An 18,369-nucleotide genomic window follows, 5' to 3' on the forward strand; every position below is an offset into this window, starting at 1 on the left:
CCGGTTGACCTCTTGGGTAAGGCGCGATCGCAACTCGTTGTCCGGGGGCTAAGCCCACTCCCCAAATAGCAGCAAGGGGGTGAAGTCTCTCTGTGAAAAGAGACGATCCCCCAAGGCCAAGGAGCAGGGTACCCCGGACACCTCCCAACAAAACCAGATGCAGAAATACTACACCTGATCTTGCCAAAAGGCCGAGAAGCGATAACCCGAGCGGCCCTTGCCTTGCCCGAGCCTGTCCCATACTGCTGTTCACCCCTTGCAGCGATTGATTCAGCCTACTCCTAGGCAATTCCATGGGGCCCTGCAGGCTCACACACATTTACAGCTACTAAGCGGGAGGGAGGTGAATAAAGGCCGGAGAGGAAGCTACACAGGATTTGCTTCTTTTGCTTGCACCACAATGCAGTGCTGAAAGAGGAGGAATCTACATAAAAACGCCTTCCTGGCAACGCCCAAATGCCCTCCTGCCATGCAGATAAACACTGGCAGCGGCAGCAAGTGCATGCCCACAGCCACCCCTTGTTCCTTCACACCTTGTATCAGCTGTAATCCAGTCCAGTCCAGTCCAGTGCTGCCTGCTGAGCAGCACTGACCAACACTGCCTGGGCCCAGGCTTTTATCTATCTCTGAGGCAGGCCCCATTATGATGTCAGAAAGCTGGCTCTGGAATCCTGAGGGCTCCACTATGACACGTGCAAAGTTCCGTCTGAACTTTATATAAGACGGTGCGGCTCAGTCAGTCACTCAGTGTTGCCTGAGAGGGCAACACTGCAACAGCCGGCCGCCAGGCTGTCTTTTTTTTGCACATTTATTTGCCTCCAGGAGGCCACAAGAGGGAGACAAGGGACTGCAAAATGGAAAATAGGCATCCACCAACTTTACAGACAACTTCTCTTTGCTCCTACAACCTCCATCCTTGCACAGTTTGTTATTCTTCCAGGTAACATAGTAACAAATCCAAATTGCTGCTCTCTTTGTAGGCAAGCAAGGGTTTGTTGCAACTGCAATTCTTACTTCTTCTTGGAAATGTAGGGACGACAGTACATTCCATCACATCCATCTAGTGTACACAGGTAGGTCCATTGTGGCGGGCGGGCTGCTTTAATGGCTGTTTGCTGTTCCCCCTACTCCACTCCACTATTTGACTGTGGTGCTGCATCAATCAATCAGTGGCTGGCTCAGGTGCAGCTCTTTAACCTACCTAAAAGGGAGGGCGGAGAGAAGACAAGGAAGGTGAATGAGCTGTTCCAATGTGAAATGCCGGAAACACAGAAACACAGAAGACACACACACACACACACACACACACACACACACACACACACACACACACACACACACACACACACACACACACAACAAGAGGTGGCAATGTATTAATTAATTGCATTTAATAAATGAGCTCATTATCACACATGACTGTACAAATGCATTGTCCAACAGGTGTTGAAATAATGGGATTAAAAGGGGAGATCCCATCAGAAAGACAAAAACAATAGCAAACACAAATAGCACTTTTGGAATCTGATTTTAGTCAACACATAAGGGAAGGGTGCACCGGTCCTGGAAATACTGCAATACCAGGTCAATGCGTGGAGTGGACAGAGCAAGCTCTATTTCCATCTCCCTGTTCTAAAAATCCATTTAATATATGGTCCCCAGATAGGGGACGTATCAGATATTAAACTGATAAGAACAGATACTACACTTGATCTTAGCCAAAAGGCCGAGAAGCGATAACCCGAGCGGCCCTTGCCTTGCCCGAGCCTGTCCCATACTGCTGTTCACCCCTTGCAGCGATTGATTCAGCCTACTCCTAGGCAATTCCATGGGGCCCTGCAGGCTCACACACATTTACAGCTACTAAGCGGGAGGGAGGTGAATAAAGGCCGGAGAGGAAGCTACACAGGATTTGCTTCTTTTGCTTGCACCACAATGCAGTGCTGAAAGAGGAGGAATCTACATAAAAACGCCTTCCTGGCAACGCCCAAATGCCCTCCTGCCATGCAGATAAACACTGGCAGCGGCAGCAAGTGCATGCCCACAGCCACCCCTTGTTCCTTCACACCTTGTATCAGCTGTAATCCAGTCCAGTCCAGTCCAGTGCTGCCTGCTGAGCAGCACTGACCAACACTGCCTGGGCCCAGGCTTTTATCTATCTCTGAGGCAGGCCCCATTATGATGTCAGAAAGCTGGCTCTGGAATCCTGAGGGCTCCACTATGACACGTGCAAAGTTCCGTCTGAACTTTATATAAGACGGTGCGGCTCAGTCAGTCACTCAGTGTTGCCTGAGAGGGCAACACTGCAACAGCCGGCCGCCAGGCTGTCTTTTTTTTGCACATTTATTTGCCTCCAGGAGGCCACAAGAGGGAGACAAGGGACTGCAAAATGGAAAATAGGCATCCACCAACTTTACAGACAACTTCTCTTTGCTCCTACAACCTCCATCCTTGCACAGTTTGTTATTCTTCCAGGTAACATAGTAACAAATCCAAATTGCTGCTCTCTTTGTAGGCAAGCAAGGGTTTGTTGCAACTGCAATTCTTACTTCTTCTTGGAAATGTAGGGACGACAGTACATTCCATCACATCCATCTAGTGTACACAGGTAGGTCCATTGTGGCGGGCGGGCTGCTTTAATGGCTGTTTGCTGTTCCCCCTACTCCACTCCACTATTTGACTGTGGTGCTGCATCAATCAATCAGTGGCTGGCTCAGGTGCAGCTCTTTAACCTACCTAAAAGGGAGGGCGGAGAGAAGACAAGGAAGGTGAATGAGCTGTTCCAATGTGAAATGCCGGAAACACAGAAACACAGAAGACACACACACACACACACACACACACACACACACACACACACACACACACACACACACACACACACACACACACACACAACAAGAGGTGGCAATGTATTAATTAATTGCATTTAATAAATGAGCTCATTATCACACATGACTGTACAAATGCATTGTCCAACAGGTGTTGAAATAATGGGATTAAAAGGGGAGATCCCATCAGAAAGACAAAAACAATAGCAAACACAAATAGCACTTTTGGAATCTGATTTTAGTCAACACATAAGGGAAGGGTGCACCGGTCCTGGAAATACTGCAATACCAGGTCAATGCGTGGAGTGGACAGAGCAAGCTCTATTTCCATCTCCCTGTTCTAAAAATCCATTTAATATATGGTCCCCAGATAGGGGACGTATCAGATATTAAACTGATAAGAACAGATACTACACTTGATCTTAGCCAAAAGGCCGAGAAGCGATAACCCGAGCGGCCCTTGCCTTGCCCGAGCCTGTCCCATACTGCTGTTCACCCCTTGCAGCGATTGATTCAGCCTACTCCTAGGCAATTCCATGGGGCCCTGCAGGCTCACACACATTTACAGCTACTAAGCGGGAGGGAGGTGAATAAAGGCCGGAGAGGAAGCTACACAGGATTTGCTTCTTTTGCTTGCACCACAATGCAGTGCTGAAAGAGGAGGAATCTACATAAAAACGCCTTCCTGGCAACGCCCAAATGCCCTCCTGCCATGCAGATAAACACTGGCAGCGGCAGCAAGTGCATGCCCACAGCCACCCCTTGTTCCTTCACACCTTGTATCAGCTGTAATCCAGTCCAGTCCAGTCCAGTGCTGCCTGCTGAGCAGCACTGACCAACACTGCCTGGGCCCAGGCTTTTATCTATCTCTGAGGCAGGCCCCATTATGATGTCAGAAAGCTGGCTCTGGAATCCTGAGGGCTCCACTATGACACGTGCAAAGTTCCGTCTGAACTTTATATAAGACGGTGCGGCTCAGTCAGTCACTCAGTGTTGCCTGAGAGGGCAACACTGCAACAGCCGGCCGCCAGGCTGTCTTTTTTTTGCACATTTATTTGCCTCCAGGAGGCCACAAGAGGGAGACAAGGGACTGCAAAATGGAAAATAGGCATCCACCAACTTTACAGACAACTTCTCTTTGCTCCTACAACCTCCATCCTTGCACAGTTTGTTATTCTTCCAGGTAACATAGTAACAAATCCAAATTGCTGCTCTCTTTGTAGGCAAGCAAGGGTTTGTTGCAACTGCAATTCTTACTTCTTCTTGGAAATGTAGGGACGACAGTACATTCCATCACATCCATCTAGTGTACACAGGTAGGTCCATTGTGGCGGGCGGGCTGCTTTAATGGCTGTTTGCTGTTCCCCCTACTCCACTCCACTATTTGACTGTGGTGCTGCATCAATCAATCAGTGGCTGGCTCAGGTGCAGCTCTTTAACCTACCTAAAAGGGAGGGCGGAGAGAAGACAAGGAAGGTGAATGAGCTGTTCCAATGTGAAATGCCGGAAACACAGAAACACAGAAGACACACACACACACACACACACACACACACACACACACACACACACACACACACACACACACACACACACACACACACACACACAACAAGAGGTGGCAATGTATTAATTAATTGCATTTAATAAATGAGCTCATTATCACACATGACTGTACAAATGCATTGTCCAACAGGTGTTGAAATAATGGGATTAAAAGGGGAGATCCCATCAGAAAGACAAAAACAATAGCAAACACAAATAGCACTTTTGGAATCTGATTTTAGTCAACACATAAGGGAAGGGTGCACCGGTCCTGGAAATACTGCAATACCAGGTCAATGCGTGGAGTGGACAGAGCAAGCTCTATTTCCATCTCCCTGTTCTAAAAATCCATTTAATATATGGTCCCCAGATAGGGGACGTATCAGATATTAAACTGATAAGAACAGATACTACACTTGATCTTAGCCAAAAGGCCGAGAAGCGATAACCCGAGCGGCCCTTGCCTTGCCCGAGCCTGTCCCATACTGCTGTTCACCCCTTGCAGCGATTGATTCAGCCTACTCCTAGGCAATTCCATGGGGCCCTGCAGGCTCACACACATTTACAGCTACTAAGCGGGAGGGAGGTGAATAAAGGCCGGAGAGGAAGCTACACAGGATTTGCTTCTTTTGCTTGCACCACAATGCAGTGCTGAAAGAGGAGGAATCTACATAAAAACGCCTTCCTGGCAACGCCCAAATGCCCTCCTGCCATGCAGATAAACACTGGCAGCGGCAGCAAGTGCATGCCCACAGCCACCCCTTGTTCCTTCACACCTTGTATCAGCTGTAATCCAGTCCAGTCCAGTCCAGTGCTGCCTGCTGAGCAGCACTGACCAACACTGCCTGGGCCCAGGCTTTTATCTATCTCTGAGGCAGGCCCCATTATGATGTCAGAAAGCTGGCTCTGGAATCCTGAGGGCTCCACTATGACACGTGCAAAGTTCCGTCTGAACTTTATATAAGACGGTGCGGCTCAGTCAGTCACTCAGTGTTGCCTGAGAGGGCAACACTGCAACAGCCGGCCGCCAGGCTGTCTTTTTTTTGCACATTTATTTGCCTCCAGGAGGCCACAAGAGGGAGACAAGGGACTGCAAAATGGAAAATAGGCATCCACCAACTTTACAGACAACTTCTCTTTGCTCCTACAACCTCCATCCTTGCACAGTTTGTTATTCTTCCAGGTAACATAGTAACAAATCCAAATTGCTGCTCTCTTTGTAGGCAAGCAAGGGTTTGTTGCAACTGCAATTCTTACTTCTTCTTGGAAATGTAGGGACGACAGTACATTCCATCACATCCATCTAGTGTACACAGGTAGGTCCATTGTGGCGGGCGGGCTGCTTTAATGGCTGTTTGCTGTTCCCCCTACTCCACTCCACTATTTGACTGTGGTGCTGCATCAATCAATCAGTGGCTGGCTCAGGTGCAGCTCTTTAACCTACCTAAAAGGGAGGGCGGAGAGAAGACAAGGAAGGTGAATGAGCTGTTCCAATGTGAAATGCCGGAAACACAGAAACACAGAAGACACACACACACACACACACACACACACACACACACACACACACACACACACACACACACACACACACACACACACACAACAAGAGGTGGCAATGTATTAATTAATTGCATTTAATAAATGAGCTCATTATCACACATGACTGTACAAATGCATTGTCCAACAGGTGTTGAAATAATGGGATTAAAAGGGGAGATCCCATCAGAAAGACAAAAACAATAGCAAACACAAATAGCACTTTTGGAATCTGATTTTAGTCAACACATAAGGGAAGGGTGCACCGGTCCTGGAAATACTGCAATACCAGGTCAATGCGTGGAGTGGACAGAGCAAGCTCTATTTCCATCTCCCTGTTCTAAAAATCCATTTAATATATGGTCCCCAGATAGGGGACGTATCAGATATTAAACTGATAAGAACAGATACTACACTTGATCTTAGCCAAAAGGCCGAGAAGCGATAACCCGAGCGGCCCTTGCCTTGCCCGAGCCTGTCCCATACTGCTGTTCACCCCTTGCAGCGATTGATTCAGCCTACTCCTAGGCAATTCCATGGGGCCCTGCAGGCTCACACACATTTACAGCTACTAAGCGGGAGGGAGGTGAATAAAGGCCGGAGAGGAAGCTACACAGGATTTGCTTCTTTTGCTTGCACCACAATGCAGTGCTGAAAGAGGAGGAATCTACATAAAAACGCCTTCCTGGCAACGCCCAAATGCCCTCCTGCCATGCAGATAAACACTGGCAGCGGCAGCAAGTGCATGCCCACAGCCACCCCTTGTTCCTTCACACCTTGTATCAGCTGTAATCCAGTCCAGTCCAGTCCAGTGCTGCCTGCTGAGCAGCACTGACCAACACTGCCTGGGCCCAGGCTTTTATCTATCTCTGAGGCAGGCCCCATTATGATGTCAGAAAGCTGGCTCTGGAATCCTGAGGGCTCCACTATGACACGTGCAAAGTTCCGTCTGAACTTTATATAAGACGGTGCGGCTCAGTCAGTCACTCAGTGTTGCCTGAGAGGGCAACACTGCAACAGCCGGCCGCCAGGCTGTCTTTTTTTTGCACATTTATTTGCCTCCAGGAGGCCACAAGAGGGAGACAAGGGACTGCAAAATGGAAAATAGGCATCCACCAACTTTACAGACAACTTCTCTTTGCTCCTACAACCTCCATCCTTGCACAGTTTGTTATTCTTCCAGGTAACATAGTAACAAATCCAAATTGCTGCTCTCTTTGTAGGCAAGCAAGGGTTTGTTGCAACTGCAATTCTTACTTCTTCTTGGAAATGTAGGGACGACAGTACATTCCATCACATCCATCTAGTGTACACAGGTAGGTCCATTGTGGCGGGCGGGCTGCTTTAATGGCTGTTTGCTGTTCCCCCTACTCCACTCCACTATTTGACTGTGGTGCTGCATCAATCAATCAGTGGCTGGCTCAGGTGCAGCTCTTTAACCTACCTAAAAGGGAGGGCGGAGAGAAGACAAGGAAGGTGAATGAGCTGTTCCAATGTGAAATGCCGGAAACACAGAAACACAGAAGACACACACACACACACACACACACACACACACACACACACACACACACACACACACACACACACACACACACACACAACAAGAGGTGGCAATGTATTAATTAATTGCATTTAATAAATGAGCTCATTATCACACATGACTGTACAAATGCATTGTCCAACAGGTGTTGAAATAATGGGATTAAAAGGGGAGATCCCATCAGAAAGACAAAAACAATAGCAAACACAAATAGCACTTTTGGAATCTGATTTTAGTCAACACATAAGGGAAGGGTGCACCGGTCCTGGAAATACTGCAATACCAGGTCAATGCGTGGAGTGGACAGAGCAAGCTCTATTTCCATCTCCCTGTTCTAAAAATCCATTTAATATATGGTCCCCAGATAGGGGACGTATCAGATATTAAACTGATAAGAACAGATACTACACTTGATCTTAGCCAAAAGGCCGAGAAGCGATAACCCGAGCGGCCCTTGCCTTGCCCGAGCCTGTCCCATACTGCTGTTCACCCCTTGCAGCGATTGATTCAGCCTACTCCTAGGCAATTCCATGGGGCCCTGCAGGCTCACACACATTTACAGCTACTAAGCGGGAGGGAGGTGAATAAAGGCCGGAGAGGAAGCTACACAGGATTTGCTTCTTTTGCTTGCACCACAATGCAGTGCTGAAAGAGGAGGAATCTACATAAAAACGCCTTCCTGGCAACGCCCAAATGCCCTCCTGCCATGCAGATAAACACTGGCAGCGGCAGCAAGTGCATGCCCACAGCCACCCCTTGTTCCTTCACACCTTGTATCAGCTGTAATCCAGTCCAGTCCAGTCCAGTGCTGCCTGCTGAGCAGCACTGACCAACACTGCCTGGGCCCAGGCTTTTATCTATCTCTGAGGCAGGCCCCATTATGATGTCAGAAAGCTGGCTCTGGAATCCTGAGGGCTCCACTATGACACGTGCAAAGTTCCGTCTGAACTTTATATAAGACGGTGCGGCTCAGTCAGTCACTCAGTGTTGCCTGAGAGGGCAACACTGCAACAGCCGGCCGCCAGGCTGTCTTTTTTTTGCACATTTATTTGCCTCCAGGAGGCCACAAGAGGGAGACAAGGGACTGCAAAATGGAAAATAGGCATCCACCAACTTTACAGACAACTTCTCTTTGCTCCTACAACCTCCATCCTTGCACAGTTTGTTATTCTTCCAGGTAACATAGTAACAAATCCAAATTGCTGCTCTCTTTGTAGGCAAGCAAGGGTTTGTTGCAACTGCAATTCTTACTTCTTCTTGGAAATGTAGGGACGACAGTACATTCCATCACATCCATCTAGTGTACACAGGTAGGTCCATTGTGGCGGGCGGGCTGCTTTAATGGCTGTTTGCTGTTCCCCCTACTCCACTCCACTATTTGACTGTGGTGCTGCATCAATCAATCAGTGGCTGGCTCAGGTGCAGCTCTTTAACCTACCTAAAAGGGAGGGCGGAGAGAAGACAAGGAAGGTGAATGAGCTGTTCCAATGTGAAATGCCGGAAACACAGAAACACAGAAGACACACACACACACACACACACACACACACACACACACACACACACACACACACACACACACACACACACACACAACAAGAGGTGGCAATGTATTAATTAATTGCATTTAATAAATGAGCTCATTATCACACATGACTGTACAAATGCATTGTCCAACAGGTGTTGAAATAATGGGATTAAAAGGGGAGATCCCATCAGAAAGACAAAAACAATAGCAAACACAAATAGCACTTTTGGAATCTGATTTTAGTCAACACATAAGGGAAGGGTGCACCGGTCCTGGAAATACTGCAATACCAGGTCAATGCGTGGAGTGGACAGAGCAAGCTCTATTTCCATCTCCCTGTTCTAAAAATCCATTTAATATATGGTCCCCAGATAGGGGACGTATCAGATATTAAACTGATAAGAACAGATACTACACTTGATCTTAGCCAAAAGGCCGAGAAGCGATAACCCGAGCGGCCCTTGCCTTGCCCGAGCCTGTCCCATACTGCTGTTCACCCCTTGCAGCGATTGATTCAGCCTACTCCTAGGCAATTCCATGGGGCCCTGCAGGCTCACACACATTTACAGCTACTAAGCGGGAGGGAGGTGAATAAAGGCCGGAGAGGAAGCTACACAGGATTTGCTTCTTTTGCTTGCACCACAATGCAGTGCTGAAAGAGGAGGAATCTACATAAAAACGCCTTCCTGGCAACGCCCAAATGCCCTCCTGCCATGCAGATAAACACTGGCAGCGGCAGCAAGTGCATGCCCACAGCCACCCCTTGTTCCTTCACACCTTGTATCAGCTGTAATCCAGTCCAGTCCAGTCCAGTGCTGCCTGCTGAGCAGCACTGACCAACACTGCCTGGGCCCAGGCTTTTATCTATCTCTGAGGCAGGCCCCATTATGATGTCAGAAAGCTGGCTCTGGAATCCTGAGGGCTCCACTATGACACGTGCAAAGTTCCGTCTGAACTTTATATAAGACGGTGCGGCTCAGTCAGTCACTCAGTGTTGCCTGAGAGGGCAACACTGCAACAGCCGGCCGCCAGGCTGTCTTTTTTTTGCACATTTATTTGCCTCCAGGAGGCCACAAGAGGGAGACAAGGGACTGCAAAATGGAAAATAGGCATCCACCAACTTTACAGACAACTTCTCTTTGCTCCTACAACCTCCATCCTTGCACAGTTTGTTATTCTTCCAGGTAACATAGTAACAAATCCAAATTGCTGCTCTCTTTGTAGGCAAGCAAGGGTTTGTTGCAACTGCAATTCTTACTTCTTCTTGGAAATGTAGGGACGACAGTACATTCCATCACATCCATCTAGTGTACACAGGTAGGTCCATTGTGGCGGGCGGGCTGCTTTAATGGCTGTTTGCTGTTCCCCCTACTCCACTCCACTATTTGACTGTGGTGCTGCATCAATCAATCAGTGGCTGGCTCAGGTGCAGCTCTTTAACCTACCTAAAAGGGAGGGCGGAGAGAAGACAAGGAAGGTGAATGAGCTGTTCCAATGTGAAATGCCGGAAACACAGAAACACAGAAGACACACACACACACACACACACACACACACACACACACACACACACACACACACACACACACACACACACACAACAAGAGGTGGCAATGTATTAATTAATTGCATTTAATAAATGAGCTCATTATCACACATGACTGTACAAATGCATTGTCCAACAGGTGTTGAAATAATGGGATTAAAAGGGGAGATCCCATCAGAAAGACAAAAACAATAGCAAACACAAATAGCACTTTTGGAATCTGATTTTAGTCAACACATAAGGGAAGGGTGCACCGGTCCTGGAAATACTGCAATACCAGGTCAATGCGTGGAGTGGACAGAGCAAGCTCTATTTCCATCTCCCTGTTCTAAAAATCCATTTAATATATGGTCCCCAGATAGGGGACGTATCAGATATTAAACTGATAAGAACAGATACTACACTTGATCTTAGCCAAAAGGCCGAGAAGCGATAACCCGAGCGGCCCTTGCCTTGCCCGAGCCTGTCCCATACTGCTGTTCACCCCTTGCTCAGCCTACTCCTAGGCAATTCCATGGGGCCCTGCAGGCTCACACACATTTACAGCTACTAAGCGGGAGGGAGGTGAATAAAGGCCGGAGAGGAAGCTACACAGGATTTGCTTCTTTTGCTTGCACCACAATGCAGTGCTGAAAGAGGAGGAATCTACATAAAAACGCCTTCCTGGCAACGCCCAAATGCCCTCCTGCCATGCAGATAAACACTGGCAGCGGCAGCAAGTGCATGCCCACAGCCACCCCTTGTTCCTTCACACCTTGTATCAGCTGTAATCCAGTCCAGTCCAGTCCAGTGCTGCCTGCTGAGCAGCACTGACCAACACTGCCTGGGCCCAGGCTTTTATCTATCTCTGAGGCAGGCCCCATTATGATGTCAGAAAGCTGGCTCTGGAATCCTGAGGGCTCCACTATGACACGTGCAAAGTTCCGTCTGAACTTTATATAAGACGGTGCGGCTCAGTCAGTCACTCAGTGTTGCCTGAGAGGGCAACACTGCAACAGCCGGCCGCCAGGCTGTCTTTTTTTTGCACATTTATTTGCCTCCAGGAGGCCACAAGAGGGAGACAAGGGACTGCAAAATGGAAAATAGGCATCCACCAACTTTACAGACAACTTCTCTTTGCTCCTACAACCTCCATCCTTGCACAGTTTGTTATTCTTCCAGGTAACATAGTAACAAATCCAAATTGCTGCTCTCTTTGTAGGCAAGCAAGGGTTTGTTGCAACTGCAATTCTTACTTCTTCTTGGAAATGTAGGGACGACAGTACATTCCATCACATCCATCTAGTGTACACAGGTAGGTCCATTGTGGCGGGCGGGCTGCTTTAATGGCTGTTTGCTGTTCCCCCTACTCCACTCCACTATTTGACTGTGGTGCTGCATCAATCAATCAGTGGCTGGCTCAGGTGCAGCTCTTTAACCTACCTAAAAGGGAGGGCGGAGAGAAGACAAGGAAGGTGAATGAGCTGTTCCAATGTGAAATGCCGGAAACACAGAAACACAGAAGACACACACACACACACACACACACACACACACACACACACACACACACACACACACACACACACACACACACACACAACAAGAGGTGGCAATGTATTAATTAATTGCATTTAATAAATGAGCTCATTATCACACATGACTGTACAAATGCATTGTCCAACAGGTGTTGAAATAATGGGATTAAAAGGGGAGATCCCATCAGAAAGACAAAAACAATAGCAAACACAAATAGCACTTTTGGAATCTGATTTTAGTCAACACATAAGGGAAGGGTGCACCGGTCCTGGAAATACTGCAATACCAGGTCAATGCGTGGAGTGGACAGAGCAAGCTCTATTTCCATCTCCCTGTTCTAAAAATCCATTTAATATATGGTCCCCAGATAGGGGACGTATCAGATATTAAACTGATAAGAACAGATACTACACTTGATCTTAGCCAAAAGGCCGAGAAGCGATAACCCGAGCGGCCCTTGCCTTGCCCGAGCCTGTCCCATACTGCTGTTCACCCCTTGCAGCGATTGATTCAGCCTACTCCTAGGCAATTCCATGGGGCCCTGCAGGCTCACACACATTTACAGCTACTAAGCGGGAGGGAGGTGAATAAAGGCCGGAGAGGAAGCTACACAGGATTTGCTTCTTTTGCTTGCACCACAATGCAGTGCTGAAAGAGGAGGAATCTACATAAAAACGCCTTCCTGGCAACGCCCAAATGCCCTCCTGCCATGCAGATAAACACTGGCAGCGGCAGCAAGTGCATGCCCACAGCCACCCCTTGTTCCTTCACACCTTGTATCAGCTGTAATCCAGTCCAGTCCAGTCCAGTGCTGCCTGCTGAGCAGCACTGACCAACACTGCCTGGGCCCAGGCTTTTATCTATCTCTGAGGCAGGCCCCATTATGATGTCAGAAAGCTGGCTCTGGAATCCTGAGGGCTCCACTATGACACGTGCAAAGTTCCGTCTGAACTTTATATAAGACGGTGCGGCTCAGTCAGTCACTCAGTGTTGCCTGAGAGGGCAACACTGCAACAGCCGGCCGCCAGGCTGTCTTTTTTTTGCACATTTATTTGCCTCCAGGAGGCCACAAGAGGGAGACAAGGGACTGCAAAATGGAAAATAGGCATCCACCAACTTTACAGACAACTTCTCTTTGCTCCTACAACCTCCATCCTTGCACAGTTTGTTATTCTTCCAGGTAACATAGTAACAAATCCAAATTGCTGCTCTCTTTGTAGGCAAGCAAGGGTTTGTTGCAACTGCAATTCTTACTTCTTCTTGGAAATGTAGGGACGACAGTACATTCCATCACATCCATCTAGTGTACACAGGTAGGTCCATTGTGGCGGGCGGGCTGCTTTAATGGCTGTTTGCTGTTCCCCCTACTCCACTCCACTATTTGACTGTGGTGCTGCATCAATCAATCAGTGGCTGGCTCAGGTGCAGCTCTTTAACCTACCTAAAAGGGAGGGCGGAGAGAAGACAAGGAAGGTGAATGAGCTGTTCCAATGTGAAATGCCGGAAACACAGAAACACAGAAGACACACACACACACACACACACACACACACACACACACACACACACACACACACACACACACACACACAACAAGAGGTGGCAATGTATTAATTAATTGCATTTAATAAATGAGCTCATTATCACACATGACTGTACAAATGCATTGTCCAACAGGTGTTGAAATAATGGGATTAAAAGGGGAGATCCCATCAGAAAGACAAAAACAATAGCAAACACAAATAGCACTTTTGGAATCTGATTTTAGTCAACACATAAGGGAAGGGTGCACCGGTCCTGGAAATACTGCAATACCAGGTCAATGCGTGGAGTGGACAGAGCAAGCTCTATTTCCATCTCCCTGTTCTAAAAATCCATTTAATATATGGTCCCCAGATAGGGGACGTATCAGATATTAAACTGATAAGAACAGATACTACACTTGATCTTAGCCAAAAGGCCGAGAAGCGATAACCCGAGCGGCCCTTGCCTTGCCCGAGCCTGTCCCATACTGCTGTTCACCCCTTGCAGCGATTGATTCAGCCTACTCCTAGGCAATTCCATGGGGCCCTGCAGGCTCACACACATTTACAGCTACTAAGCGGGAGGGAGGTGAATAAAGGCCGGAGAGGAAGCTACACAGGATTTGCTTCTTTTGCTTGCACCACAATGCAGTGCTGAAAGAGGAGGAATCTACATAAAAACGCCTTCCTGGCAACGCCCAAATGCCCTCCTGCCATGCAGATAAACACTGGCAGCGGCAGCAAGTGCATGCCCACAGCCACCCCTTGTTCCTTCACACCTTGTATCAGCTGTAATCCAGTCCAGTCCAGTCCAGTGCTGCCTGCTGAGCAGCACTGACCAACACTGCCTGGGCCCAGGCTTTTATCTATCTCTGAGGCAGGCCCCATTATGATGTCAGAAAGCTGGCTCTGGAATCCTGAGGGCTCCACTATGACACGTGCAAAGTTCCGTCTGAACTTTATATAAGACGGTGCGGCTCAGTCAGTCACTCAGTGTTGCCTGAGAGGGCAACACTGCAACAGCCGGCCGCCAGGCTGTCTTTTTTTTGCACATTTATTTGCCTCCAGGAGGCCACAAGAGGGAGACAAGGGACTGCAAAATGGAAAATAGGCATCCACCAACTTTACAGACAACTTCTCTTTGCTCCTACAACCTCCATCCTTGCACAGTTTGTTATTCTTCCAGGTAACATAGTAACAAATCCAAATTGCTGCTCTCTTTGTAGGCAAGCAAGGGTTTGTTGCAACTGCAATTCTTACTTCTTCTTGGAAATGTAGGGACGACAGTACATTCCATCACATCCATCTAGTGTACACAGGTAGGTCCATTGTGGCGGGCGGGCTGCTTTAATGGCTGTTTGCTGTTCCCCCTACTCCACTCCACTATTTGACTGTGGTGCTGCATCAATCAATCAGTGGCTGGCTCAGGTGCAGCTCTTTAACCTACCTAAAAGGGAGGGCGGAGAGAAGACAAGGAAGGTGAATGAGCTGTTCCAATGTGAAATGCCGGAAACACAGAAACACAGAAGACACACACACACACACACACACACACACACACACACACACACACACACACACACACACACACACACACACACACACAACAAGAGGTGGCAATGTATTAATTAATTGCATTTAATAAATGAGCTCATTATCACACATGACTGTACAAATGCATTGTCCAACAGGTGTTGAAATAATGGGATTAAAAGGGGAGATCCCATCAGAAAGACAAAAACAATAGCAAACACAAATAGCACTTTTGGAATCTGATTTTAGTCAACACATAAGGGAAGGGTGCACCGGTCCTGGAAATACTGCAATACCAGGTCAATGCGTGGAGTGGACAGAGCAAGCTCTATTTCCATCTCCCTGTTCTAAAAATCCATTTAATATATGGTCCCCAGATAGGGGACGTATCAGATATTAAACTGATAAGAACAGATACTACACTTGATCTTAGCCAAAAGGCCGAGAAGCGATAACCCGAGCGGCCCTTGCCTTGCCCGAGCCTGTCCCATACTGCTGTTCACCCCTTGCAGCGATTGATTCAGCCTACTCCTAGGCAATTCCATGGGGCCCTGCAGGCTCACACACATTTACAGCTACTAAGCGGGAGGGAGGTGAATAAAGGCCGGAGAGGAAGCTACACAGGATTTGCTTCTTTTGCTTGCACCACAATGCAGTGCTGAAAGAGGAGGAATCTACATAAAAACGCCTTCCTGGCAACGCCCAAATGCCCTCCTGCCATGCAGATAAACACTGGCAGCGGCAGCAAGTGCATGCCCACAGCCACCCCTTGTTCCTTCACACCTTGTATCAGCTGTAATCCAGTCCAGTCCAGTCCAGTGCTGCCTGCTGAGCAGCACTGACCAACACTGCCTGGGCCCAGGCTTTTATCTATCTCTGAGGCAGGCCCCATTATGATGTCAGAAAGCTGGCTCTGGAATCCTGAGGGCTCCACTATGACACGTGCAAAGTTCCGTCTGAACTTTATATAAGACGGTGCGGCTCAGTCAGTCACTCAGTGTTGCCTGAGAGGGCAACACTGCAACAGCCGGCCGCCAGGCTGTCTTTTTTTTGCACATTTATTTGCCTCCAGGAGGCCACAAGAGGGAGACAAGGGACTGCAAAATGGAAAATAGGCATCCACCAACTTTACAGACAACTTCTCTTTGCTCCTACAACCTCCATCCTTGCACAGTTTGTTATTCTTCCAGGTAACATAGTAACAAATCCAAATTGCTGCTCTCTTTGTAGGCAAGCAAGGGTTTGTTGCAACTGCAATTCTTACTTCTTCTTGGAAATGTAGGGACGACAGTACATTCCATCACATCCATCTAGTGTACACAGGTAGGTCCATTGTGGCGGGCGGGCTGCTTTAATGGCTGTTTGCTGTTCCCCCTACTCCACTCCACTATTTGACTGTGGTGCTGCATCAATCAATCAGTGGCTGGCTCAGGTGCAGCTCTTTAACCTACCTAAAAGGGAGGGCGGAGAGAAGACAAGGAAGGTGAATGAGCTGTTCCAATGTGAAATGCCGGAAACACAGAAACACAGAAGACACACACACACACACACACACACACACACACACACACACACACACACACACACACACACACACACACACACAACAAGAGGTGGCAATGTATTAATTAATTGCATTTAATAAATGAGCTCATTATCACACATGACTGTACAAATGCATTGTCCAACAGGTGTTGAAATAATGGGATTAAAAGGGGAGATCCCATCAGAAAGACAAAAACAATAGCAAACACAAATAGCACTTTTGGAATCTGATTTTAGTCAACACATAAGGGAAGGGTGCACCGGTCCTGGAAATACTGCAATACCAGGTCAATGCGTGGAGTGGACAGAGCAAGCTCTATTTCCATCTCCCTGTTCTAAAAATCCATTTAATATATGGTCCCCAGATAGGGGACGTATCAGATATTAAACTGATAAGAACAGATACTACACTTGATCTTAGCCAAAAGGCCGAGAAGCGATAACCCGAGCGGCCCTTGCCTTGCCCGAGCCTGTCCCATACTGCTGTTCACCCCTTGCAGCGATTGATTCAGCCTACTCCTAGGCAATTCCATGGGGCCCTGCAGGCTCACACACATTTACAGCTACTAAGCGGGAGGGAGGTGAATAAAGGCCGGAGAGGAAGCTACACAGGATTTGCTTCTTTTGCTTGCACCACAATGCAGTGCTGAAAGAGGAGGAATCTACATAAAAACGCCTTCCTGGCAACGCCCAAATGCCCTCCTGCCATGCAGATAAACACTGGCAGCGGCAGCAAGTGCATGCCCACAGCCACCCCTTGTTCCTTCACACCTTGTATCAGCTGTAATCCAGTCCAGTCCAGTCCAGTGCTGCCTGCTGAGCAGCACTGACCAACACTGCCTGGGCCCAGGCTTTTATCTATCTCTGAGGCAGGCCCCATTATGATGTCAGAAAGCTGGCTCTGGAATCCTGAGGGCTCCACTATGACACGTGCAAAGTTCCGTCTGAACTTTATATAAGACGGTGCGGCTCAGTCAGTCACTCAGTGTTGCCTGAGAGGGCAACACTGCAACAGCCGGCCGCCAGGCTGTCTTTTTTTTGCACATTTATTTGCCTCCAGGAGGCCACAAGAGGGAGACAAGGGACTGCAAAATGGAAAATAGGCATCCACCAACTTTACAGACAACTTCTCTTTGCTCCTACAACCTCCATCCTTGCACAGTTTGTTATTCTTCCAGGTAACATAGTAACAAATCCAAATTGCTGCTCTCTTTGTAGGCAAGCAAGGGTTTGTTGCAACTGCAATTCTTACTTCTTCTTGGAAATGTAGGGACGACAGTACATTCCATCACATCCATCTAGTGTACACAGGTAGGTCCATTGTGGCGGGCGGGCTGCTTTAATGGCTGTTTGCTGTTCCCCCTACTCCACTCCACTATTTGACTGTGGTGCTGCATCAATCAATCAGTGGCTGGCTCAGGTGCAGCTCTTTAACCTACCTAAAAGGGAGGGCGGAGAGAAGACAAGGAAGGTGAATGAGCTGTTCCAATGTGAAATGCCGGAAACACAGAAACACAGAAGACACACACACACACACACACACACACACACACACACACACACACACACACACACACACACACACACACACACACACAACAAGAGGTGGCAATGTATTAATTAATTGCATTTAATAAATGAGCTCATTATCACACATGACTGTACAAATGCATTGTCCAACAGGTGTTGAAATAATGGGATTAAAAGGGGAGATCCCA

The 18,369-nt window shown here is 48.0% G+C and overlaps 11 non-coding genes across 11 annotated transcripts; all 11 read right to left on the reverse strand.

Moving 5' to 3' along the window:
• Window positions 1-1,547: 1,547 nt before the first annotated feature.
• LOC142719235 (U2 spliceosomal RNA) lies at window positions 1,548-1,738 on the reverse strand. The gene has a single exon (XR_012872675.1). It is a non-coding gene; the product is annotated as a U2 spliceosomal RNA (small nuclear RNA).
• Window positions 1,739-3,086: 1,348 nt separating this feature from the next.
• Window positions 3,087-3,277, reverse strand: LOC142719236 (U2 spliceosomal RNA). Its single transcript, XR_012872677.1, has one exon. It is a non-coding gene; the product is annotated as a U2 spliceosomal RNA (small nuclear RNA).
• Window positions 3,278-4,631: 1,354 nt separating this feature from the next.
• Window positions 4,632-4,822, reverse strand: LOC142719237 (U2 spliceosomal RNA). The gene has a single exon (XR_012872678.1). It is a non-coding gene; the product is annotated as a U2 spliceosomal RNA (small nuclear RNA).
• Window positions 4,823-6,170: 1,348 nt separating this feature from the next.
• Window positions 6,171-6,361, reverse strand: LOC142719238 (U2 spliceosomal RNA). Its single transcript, XR_012872679.1, has one exon. It is a non-coding gene; the product is annotated as a U2 spliceosomal RNA (small nuclear RNA).
• A 1,346-nt stretch (window positions 6,362-7,707) lies between these two features.
• LOC142719239 (U2 spliceosomal RNA) lies at window positions 7,708-7,898 on the reverse strand. The gene has a single exon (XR_012872680.1). It is a non-coding gene; the product is annotated as a U2 spliceosomal RNA (small nuclear RNA).
• Window positions 7,899-9,242: 1,344 nt separating this feature from the next.
• Window positions 9,243-9,433, reverse strand: LOC142719240 (U2 spliceosomal RNA). The gene has a single exon (XR_012872681.1). It is a non-coding gene; the product is annotated as a U2 spliceosomal RNA (small nuclear RNA).
• A 1,342-nt stretch (window positions 9,434-10,775) lies between these two features.
• LOC142719241 (U2 spliceosomal RNA) lies at window positions 10,776-10,966 on the reverse strand. Its single transcript, XR_012872682.1, has one exon. It is a non-coding gene; the product is annotated as a U2 spliceosomal RNA (small nuclear RNA).
• A 1,336-nt stretch (window positions 10,967-12,302) lies between these two features.
• LOC142719243 (U2 spliceosomal RNA) lies at window positions 12,303-12,493 on the reverse strand. The gene has a single exon (XR_012872683.1). It is a non-coding gene; the product is annotated as a U2 spliceosomal RNA (small nuclear RNA).
• A 1,338-nt stretch (window positions 12,494-13,831) lies between these two features.
• On the reverse strand, window positions 13,832-14,022 carry LOC142719245 (U2 spliceosomal RNA). The gene has a single exon (XR_012872685.1). It is a non-coding gene; the product is annotated as a U2 spliceosomal RNA (small nuclear RNA).
• Window positions 14,023-15,368: 1,346 nt separating this feature from the next.
• On the reverse strand, window positions 15,369-15,559 carry LOC142719246 (U2 spliceosomal RNA). Its single transcript, XR_012872686.1, has one exon. It is a non-coding gene; the product is annotated as a U2 spliceosomal RNA (small nuclear RNA).
• Window positions 15,560-16,901: 1,342 nt separating this feature from the next.
• Window positions 16,902-17,092, reverse strand: LOC142719247 (U2 spliceosomal RNA). Its single transcript, XR_012872688.1, has one exon. It is a non-coding gene; the product is annotated as a U2 spliceosomal RNA (small nuclear RNA).
• Window positions 17,093-18,369: the final 1,277 nt, after the last annotated feature.

Source organism: Rhinoderma darwinii, unplaced genomic scaffold (genome assembly GCF_050947455.1).
Source record: "Rhinoderma darwinii isolate aRhiDar2 unplaced genomic scaffold, aRhiDar2.hap1 Scaffold_471, whole genome shotgun sequence".
NCBI lineage: Eukaryota > Metazoa > Chordata > Amphibia > Anura > Rhinodermatidae > Rhinoderma > Rhinoderma darwinii.